The sequence below is a fragment of the Psammomys obesus genome, unplaced genomic scaffold (assembly GCF_907164565.1).
Source record: "Psammomys obesus unplaced genomic scaffold, mPsaObe1.curated_primary_1811, whole genome shotgun sequence".
Taxonomy (NCBI): Eukaryota; Metazoa; Chordata; class Mammalia; order Rodentia; family Muridae; genus Psammomys; species Psammomys obesus.
Genome location: NW_026590663.1, coordinates 7,953,025 through 7,962,972, shown reverse-complemented (window position 1 = coordinate 7,962,972; position 9,948 = coordinate 7,953,025).

Sequence of the window (9,948 nt, the reverse complement as noted above, 5' to 3'; positions counted from 1 at the left end):
GAAGCAAAAAAGCCTTTCCATGTCTCCAGAATGCCTTACCTTGGGTCAGCTCGGCCCTCTGGTTCTGTCGTGGAGAGAGGGAGAAACAGCCAGCAGCCAGCGATATGAAAAGCACCATGTCCTCGAGAACAACAGCTGGGAGGTAAAGGATTTCCAAGTGGCAAAAAACTCACCCAGGGAAAGAAAGCTCACTCAGGAATGCCAGCTGACTGTCTCAACTTCCCCAGTCAATTTCCCCTGGGTGTTGTAAGCCCCAATTTGGTGATGCTACCTTTGCTTGCTCATCCAATTTGGCTACACCAATCGCCCACACCGGATGATGAAAATGCCTGATTTGATGATGTTTAACTGCAGTTCCTCTCTCTATGTGCTTGCTGTCTTTTTCTTTTCCTTTTGCTTTCTATATAGCTAAAGAATGCCATTCTCTGGCCTGTACAAAACGGGGTCTTCCTGCTGCCTCAAATCAAGCCAGAGCACACACATCTCAGTTTGGAGGAACGACCTAGTCAGAGAGCTCACTGCTCTCTGTGTTGTTACTGGGTTTTCTTGTTTTTAGTTTAGTGTTTGTTTAATGTGTGTGTGTGTGTGTACACACGCAGCAATGAGTGAAGATGTCTTGCAGGTCACAGGCCCCTGCGTGTATTTTACTGTCAGGGGACGACTGAGGAAACTGGTAAGTTCCGGGGCTCCAGGGCTGTTGGCCTTGATGCCAAGTGCTTTTACCTGCTCAGGTATCTTATGCCACCCTCCCCCCTTTCATGCTCACCTACATATTTGGTTTTGTCTTTGTTTGGTTTAATGGCACTAGGTATTAACCCAGGACCACTGAACTTCATCTCCAGTCATTGTTCTTGTTCATTTTGAGACAGCTCTTGCCAAGTTACTGTGGTGCTTTGGATAAGAATGGCCCCTCTAGGCTCCTACATTTGAATCCTGAGTCACCAGGCAGTGAAACTCTTTGATAGGATTAGAAGGACTAGGAGGTGTGACCTTGAAGAAAGTATGTCTCTTTGGGGGTGGGAGGCAGGGTGTTGGGTTGGGCTTTGGGGTTTCAAAGGTCATCCCAGGCCCTATTTTTCTCCCCGTGGATCAGGGTGCGGCTCTCAGCTACTGCTCCAGTGCCTGTCTGCGTATACCCACAATGCTCCCGCCATGACGATAATGAACTGAACCTCTGAAACTGCGAGCAAGCCCCCAGTGAAGTGCTTCCTTTAAGAGGAGCTGCCTGATGATGGGGTCACTTCACAGCAACGGACCAGTGACTAAGACAGTTGCTATGGCAGCTTCAAACTTAGGGTCCTCCTGCTGAGCCTAAGCTGGAGTGCCAAACACACATCACCCCTCCCAGCGAGGAGGCACGTTTATAAGGAAGGCATTCTTTTTATTTATTTATTTATTTATTTATTTATTTATTTATTTATTTATTTATTTATTATACAATATTCTACCTGTATATGTGCCTGTATGCCAGAAGAGGGCACCAGATCTCATTACCGATGGTTGTGAGCCACCATGTGGTTGCTGGGACTCTGAACTCAGGACCTCTGGAAGAGCAGCCAGTGCTCTTCACCTCTGAGCCGTCTCTGCAGCCCAAGGAAGTCGTTCTTAAGTTACTCTATTAATCCATGAGTGGATCAGTCCATTCAGGAGGATGGAGGGCCCGTGAACACTGACGTGACGGCAATCAACTGCCAACACAAGTTTCAGAAGGAACAAACTGTATCCAGACGGCAGCAGACTGCAGCGTCCATGGGGGTGAGAGCACAAACTGATCTTCCTGTTCTGTCCAGTTTGTCCAGAGGTTAAAATGAGTGCACTTGAAAACACAATACCAAATTAAAACAAACAGCAAGTTCTCAAACGATAGGGTCGCTCTGACACCACTTACGTAAGATAAAAAGCACTCCGAGTACCGCCAGCTGTGATTTATGAGTGATATCGGGCGAGCGCGTGTGAGAAAATGTCCACTGATTGCAGGATAGTGGCTGTGCATTTGGAGAGAGAAAGGGGCACAGAGGGATTTCGGTGGCATTTAAGGTCTTTCTGTTTTGTTTTGTTTTTTGTCTTTTTAAGAATCTGATGTAAAAGCAGCAAAGTGTTAGCACCCGCCATTTCCTGGAGGCAAGTGGGCCCTTGCTCTTTCTCTCCTGTGTTTCCCTTTAAGGTTGAAGTACAGCAGAACTGAGAGCAAAGAAAGGACGAACATGGCACAAAGACCCCCCGCACTTTCCACATGCTTACAGGACAGGCTCATGGTAACGGAGGACCATGGGTTCCTCTCTGCTGCAGAAATGGACACCCAAAGCGCTCCCCCCTACACACACACCAGGCAACTATCCTGAGGCTCCTGCTATCCTGCTCCTGAGGCTCACGGAAACTGATCCTAGCTCTTTCCTTTAGATGTGAGGTGGAATGAGAACACAGGCCGCACCAACCACCCCAACAGTCACGGACGGCACCAGCGTCTGCGTTCTAAGCCCGTCAGCCGCTTCTCCACCCAGAGGGAAGTCCTGCCTTTTTCGTTCTTCTTCCTCTGTCTTCCCTAGTGTTTCCTTAGCCATTCAGCCACCCCCATTCAGTCAGACCCTGAGCTCCTCTTCCATGATTCCACCAAAGCTGAACCCCGGAACAATGGCTCCTACACTCAAGTATGGGATGGGGGGAGGCTTCTTGTGATGGTTCTGGGCTCTACCTTTGATTCCGGATGGAGGCATCAAGTGCTGAAAATTGAAAAAAAGGTCTCTGAAGACATAACAAAACAAACAAACAAAACCAACAAAATGCCCCCAATCACCCGACTGCAGCCCCTGCCAGCAGCCACGGGGAAACTCAATCTCCGAGAGGCACTTGAGAGCCTCTTCCCCAGAAGACTGAGCCCTGGTGTGTGAGCGACCCTGCAGCCTGAATGTTGAAGCAGCTCAAAGGGGGCTTCTTGATATTTCAGCAAAGGAGCCGTGTCCTGGACCACAGATTACAGGCTCTGCTCCCATCTGGGATGCCCTGACCACCCCTGAAGGGCACAGCCTCCAGGATGGGTGAGCACCGGAAGGTGGGGAGGGGGAGCTGAACAGAGCTGCTGAGAGCAGGTCGCTTTGCAGGGTGACATGTTGTCAGGCTATGGGCAGTGAGAACCCCAGCTGCTTTGATGTCTCTCCGCTCCAGACGACTTCCCGGACACCCTTAGGCTTCTTCATGGCTGCTGATCTCTCCACCCTCTTTCTCCCAGATCCCAGATGGCCTCAGGTGCCCTCCTTCACTACCCGCAAACCCGTCTCACGCTGCAGTAGCCCCCTTTCTCCTGTAAGCGTGGGGCCCTAGTCCTGCTTGCCTGTTGCGGGGGGCATGTGGGTTGCAGAGACACCCTGCGCAGTCCTCCAGAGCAGATTCCAGCCTTCAACTTCCTGGAGAGAGGCACCCTGAACCCCTGACAGGGGCACATTAGCCATTCTAAGAGACCTCCCATGTTGCCGTCCTTCCCTTTCCTTCTTGATTCTCTCAGCCTCTTCTGTGCCCCTCTGTCCACTTCCTTCCTCTCCCCAAGCCCCGATGACCCACGGCGGGGACAGGCCCCTTCAGGCTCTGCTTCTCCAGCTGGACAGCTAGCCCTCCCGGCTCCGTAGGACTCGGCGACTCCAGGAGCCACAGTAGAACAGCGCCCTCTGCCTTTGGCCGCTCCCCGAGGGCAGGGCCGCCTTCTGCCTTCCGTGCTGTGTCCTAAACAGCAAACCTCCGTTCTGTCTGGATGCTGAGGCAGAGGTGAGCACCCATGGCTGGTTCCAACACACACACACACACACACACACACACACACACACACACAGAAAGACAGCTATACACAGATACACAGGTGGTCAGCAGAGCCCACCCTAGAGCTGACATGAAGGTTATTATCCCAGTTTTGTGGATGGGGAAACTGAAGCACAGAGGGTTAAGGGCTTTCCTAGGAGCACACAGCTAGTACTGGAAGACAGCTCTGACCAACTCAGAAGTCCAGGTTCTTCCTATGGATGTTGGGGGCTGAGATCTTTTCTGAAAGATGTGCTGTAATGGGAACAGTTTTCCCGAGGGGGCAGAACTGTGGGCGGAGAAGCAACCAAATGTCCAGGCTGTGAACCTAGACACCCATTTTGAGAGGCGAGTTCTCCCAGGTGATGAGCAAGCTGTAAACAGACTCACTTAAAGGGAACCTCACACTAGCAACCTTTCCCGCCCACTCCCACCCCGCCCCAGGCTCTGTGCTGTTGGGACTGCTTGGTACAGAAATTCCTAATCTGCTGGGAAAGACTGTGGTCCTCCGGCGTCAGGTAACACCCTCCCTCAATGGAGGATGTGGCTGCAGGGCGAAGTACCCACCATGACCACACGATGCCGCCCTTGGGCCATGTACGTCGTGCCCTCCCGCGGGCTGGGGACAGGGCCCAGCAAGCCTGCTTTGTTGGGGCCAGAACTGGGCGGTCAGGGAGCATCAGGGCCCAGCTCCTGCGCTCACAAGGTGAGTCAGCCCTGTAACGTGATGTCTTCCTGTGTCCAGGTGGGGGCGTCTGCCCCACTGAGGCGCCACAGCGCACTCCCGGCCCCACCCAGGAGCCCTTGGCACCCTTGAACTCAGCGAGGTTCTCCTATCAGCTCACTCGTCGCCTTAGAATTGCCTCCCGTGCTTCTGCACATGGACGGAACCTTCGGGGGCCTTTGTTTCTCAAGATCTGTGGCTTTGTTAACAGTGAGATTGACACCATATTCCTCGCCCAGGGCTGCCCCAGGACCCAGGCCCTGGGTGTAGGGAGCAGAGAGATCCGGGTAAGGAAGGGCACGGAGCCTGGCCTCCTCCAGGCCAGGCAGCACAGAGGTGGGAGGGGGGAGAAGGGGAGTGAGATGGTACCCATTTGGCCATCCCTGCTGGGCTGTGGCCTCACCACAATTGCAGAGTTCTACCTAGCTCCCTCAAACTGGCAGGGGCCACCTGCAGTTGACATCACCCGTCCTTACTATGGAAACCGAGGAGATAGTTATTACGTATACACGCCACAAGAGGGCACCAGATCTCACTGGAGATGGTTGGGAGCCACCATGTGGTTGCTGGGAACTGGACTCAGGACCTCTGGAAGAGCAGCCAGTGCTCTTAACCTCTGAGCCATCTCTCCAGCCTGGACATGGTGATTTTAAATCTTTCTATGCTGTGTCGGTCCACTGCTCTTTTTCCCAACACGGCGCTCACCTCTAGAAACTTCGCTTGGATTTTACGGCCCTGCTCCATGTACCCCCGTGGCCTCCTCTAAGGAGGATGACTTAGATTTCCAAGTGGGCCTCTTTTCTTCAGTGTGTGCAATCCTCCCCCCACCCCCAGATGGCTCTGGATTAGAGGTTAGTAATGTGAGCAGTCAGGAGGTTGTGGACTGACTCTTGTCACTCGGCTGCTGGAATCAACCCCCATCAACCATGGTGTCCCCAGTCACAGGCCGCTCTGCACAGGATTCCAGCAGCCAGGCCTGTCCGGGATCTCACGTCTGCGCGACGCACGGGAGGGCTGGACATCCCGAGGGACAGCCCTGCCAGGAGTGCCCGTGGTGGCCAGCAGCATCTACCCACGTGGCCTTCTCTGGCCTTGACTGGGGCCACTCCTACTAAACTGCCTACCAGGCAAGGATGAAAGGTATCGGTCACCGGGGCACAGAAAGTCCTCACGACCCCTTGCGGTCGCATGTCAGATAGTTATGATTCACAGTAGGCAGTTCCAGTTATGAAGCGGTAACAGATAATTTGATGCTAGAGGGCGTCACCGCAACCTGAGGAGCTGGGGTAAAGGGCCACAGCGTTAGGGAGGTGGAGAACCTGGGGCGAGGGCTTCACCTGTGCTCACCCAGCAACACTAAGGCATGGCAACGGTGCTCTGGATCCACGCTGTAATCTTGGGGTTCGGTGTGACTCTCCCGGAGCCCTTGAGGGTCTCTCCTGCAGACCAAGCCTCCCGCAGATACTTTTTGGGGTAAGGGCTTCCTGACTACTGTCGAGAGAACAGCAAGCCCAGACCGCAAAAAGACCCAAAGGAGACAGCTGTGGAGAGGTTTCGGAGGGGCGCAGCTCCTCTGGGGTGGGACCTCATCTGCAGACAGGCTCTGGAAGCAGAGCTGGGACCTGGAAAGGGGGAGTGAGGAGGCGGGAGTGGGGAGAGGCAGGGCCTCAGGAGCCTGCAGGAGCCAGGCGGCAGGCATCCCAGCTGCACCCGCTGCTATGAACCCCATGCCAGTCTCACCCTTACCTGACAGGCTGGCAGGGAGCAGAGCAGCCATGTGCCCGGGTGTGTGACACAGCTGGGAGCTGTCTGCCCTTCTGCTCTGGGAGGATGTTATGCTCTCCTGCTATGCCTGGGATTCAGCCACCCCAGGGATTCCACAGTATCCGAACACTCAGTTCCCCTGTGAACTCACCAAGACCCCAGGAAGATGCTGTCACCGGACATCCTTGGGCATAAGGCACGGATATTGGTCACTTCAGCTGCTGATGAAGGAAGGTAGAGGCCCCGGGCAGCTCCATTTGGACCGTCCCACCTGCCCCAACCTCTATGGTCTTAAACAACTACAGTGACCATTCCTAAGTTTTCCTTTGCTCCCAGAATGAAGGTACAAAGCTTGGAGTCTTTACCACTCTACCTGGAGGTCCCTGAGGACCCAGCCACAGAGAGCAGAGCGGTCCCAAGATGGGTGAACATGAAGGTGCTGCGGGTTGGATGGTCTCTGCTTCTCAGCCACGTCCCAGCTCAGGTCCTCCCGCCTCTTGCAAGGAAGAGCTGTCTACCCGCTCATGAACAGAGGCCGCCTGGAGATAGCCGCTGGCCCAGCTCGGCTCCTGCCCGGGAACGAGAACAGAATGTGGGATGAGACAACTCTGCTCTAGGGCAACCTGCAGAGAAGGGCCTGGGGACACACAAGGCTGCGGGGCTCCTCTGTAGGAGAGATGCCTGCGCTGTCTTCCTGTTGGGGGGAGGGTGTGCATTCACTCCCAGGAGGAGAAGGACGGGATCCTGATGGGTCTGTCTGCCCTGAGCCTCGGGGGCCTGGAATTCTTGGCCGCCGACAGCTACCACGGACAATGGGTGTGGTGCCCCTGCCCCTCACATGCCCCCGAGGATGCTCTGTCTCTGGCGTTGACTGTCTTGCCTACACCCTCCCGTGGCTTCTCCAAATTCCTTGTTTCACATGGTCGTTCACGCGGTGCGGCTGCCTGTGCAGCACCGCGGGCTTCCCCGTGGGGGTGCACCCCTCTGTCGGCACACCGTGGGGGCTTCAGAAGCCTCCAGCCCAGTGGTTCTCAATCTGTGGGTCATGACCCCTCTGGGGGTCACATAGCAGATGTTTATGTAACGAGTCATAACAGTAGCAAGGTTACAGTCATGAAGCAGCAATGGGATAATTTTATGGTTGGGCAGCACGGCATGAGGAGCTGTGCTAAAGGGTCGCAGCATTAGGAAGGTTGAGAACCGCTGCTCTAGCTGCTTCTCACCATCGCTTCAAAACGTAACCTATAACCTCCTCACAAGAGCGCTGTTTCCACACTTGCTGTTCACTGTCTCATCTTCACAAAGTGGCCTGACTGACCCTGTAAAGACAAGGGTCAGACCTAGGGAGATCTCAGCTGGCATACTGTGGCTCAGGGCTTTGGGCCTCTGCACTGTTGAAACTGGGAGTGGTGGGGCCCACCAGTAATCCTAGCAAGGGATGGACTCGGGAGAATCAGACCTCAAGGTGACCTTCAGCTGCGTAGCGAGGTCAAGGCTGGTTTCAAGACCCTTCCTTGAAAACAAGAGAAAACCCAGCCCACCAACCAATGATCGACTGACTCATCACATCTCTGCATAAATCCTTCTTCTTCAGCATCTTCCATCTCACTCAGACTAAAGTTCACAATCCCTACCAGAGAAAATGCCAATGAGTCCTGTCTCTCTCTCTCTCTCTCTCTTACACACACACACACATACACACACACACACACACACACACACACACGCACTACCTCCTCTCCTATCACCTGGTCCATTCTTCTCCAGACACTCTGGCTTCCCTGCTTGCTGTGACAGTGTCAACTGTGTGTTGATACTGTGAGTTGGCCTCAGGATCTTTGCATATGCTTTTGCTTTACAAGGATGGTCTTCTGCGTATCCCAGGTCTGGGCCCCACTCCTCCCTAGTCCTCTTGTCAAACTGAGGCTTTCTTAAAGAAGCTGTGATGGCTAATTTTATGTGTCAACTTGACTGAGACCCCGAGCGACCACCTATTCACTATATTGAATGCATCTCCAAGGATATTTTTAAAGATGAGGTTAACATTTGTATTAGTAGGCCAAGCAAAACCCTTGCCTAATGTGAGTGGGCTTCATCCAGTTCTCAAAGGGTGGTAGTGTGTTTTGAGGGTAAAATGTCCCCCATAGGCAGAAAGAGAGAGAGAGAGAGAAAGGGGGGAGGGAGGAGAAGGAGAAGGAGGGGGACAGAGAAGGAGAGAGAGAAAGAGAGAGGGAGAGGGGGAAGAGATGAAGAGAGAGGGAGAGAGAAGGAGAGAGAGGCAGAGAGAGAGACAGAGAGAGACAGAGAGAAACGGGGAGAGAGTCAGACAGACAGAAGAAATGGAGAAGAGCATGGCCTTGATCATTGCTCTACACATTTGGGCTTCAGGGAGTTAGTCATGGAGCTGTGACGAAACAGAAATGATGTGGGAGAACAAGGGCTCATGGGATGAGGCCAGGACACCTAGGCCCAAACAGAGTCCTTATGCAAATGACAGAAAGGTGTTCCCGTGGCCAGCACCCCTGCCCTGGACACACAGCTCCACTCTGGCAGGATTAGGGGAGCAGGACCCCACAGCCTGCTACTCAGTGACAACTGTCACTTCCTCCACCCCCACACCCCCTACCCCCCTCGCCACATCATCAGAGAAGTCCCCAAGTCCTGCCTCCAAAGGCTGCTCTGATTCCCTGTCCTGCCATCAACCCCCACCCTCCGCCCACCTACCCCACAGGAAAAAGCTGTGCCCCCTGAGAAGATTCTCACCTTCCCAGTTCCCTCCTGATCCCTGACAGACATAAAAACATGAGCTGGCGTGTGGAGGGAGGTCCTCAGTGTCCCCATTCTGCTCCAGCTTCCCCTGTCTGACCAGGCCGTTGGTCTACGTTGTAGAAAGTGCTTCTCCCCTGAAGATCAGAAAAGGTAAGGAAAACCAAGACCATCCCCACCTTATGACCCAGTGAGGCAGGGTGTGCGAGGGTGGCTCTCCCTGTGGCTCCCCCATCTTCCTGGCGCCTTCTGCTCAGACAGAAGCAATCACACCAGAGCCCTGTCCTCCCTTTAAACCAGCCCCACCCCACCCCCTCTGTTAGTCTCCATTTGTCCCACAGAAACACCTACCCTGCCTACCCCCTCCTTTTCCTGCTTCCTCCCTTCTTGCTCCACCAACCCCACCTACTCCCTCTCCTCGGCTACCTCCAGCCCTTCCCCAGAATCCCAGCAGCAGTGAAATTCATTCACAGCCACCACATAGGTCTCACCTGAGCACCTGCACTTGCCATGCCCTTTACCAAATACAGTGGGTGGAGAAAAGAGCCCTCACAGGCCTTGCCTGCCAGGCCCTTCCAGATGAGAAGGCCGGGATGGCCATGTCTCCCTGGGTGTTGGGATCACCTCCAATAGCATCCTACATCCACCGCAGCTGAGCCACCCTCTCCCCCATGCTGGGACAAGGCCAGGTCCATAGGTAAATGTCAGAGGACAAACCCAGGGCTGGAGGAGCCCAGGAAGCTGAGACTCCCCAAGATGGATGGGCGGAGGGAGGGGAGCCTGGGACACTCCTCCAAAGAGCTCATGTTTGGGTGGTGTGGGGAAGTTTGAGGTGGTTGGAGACAGGGAGGTGGAGAGCAAATGGCAGACACAAGGGCTCAAGACACAGAGAGGGAGAGGAGAGACTA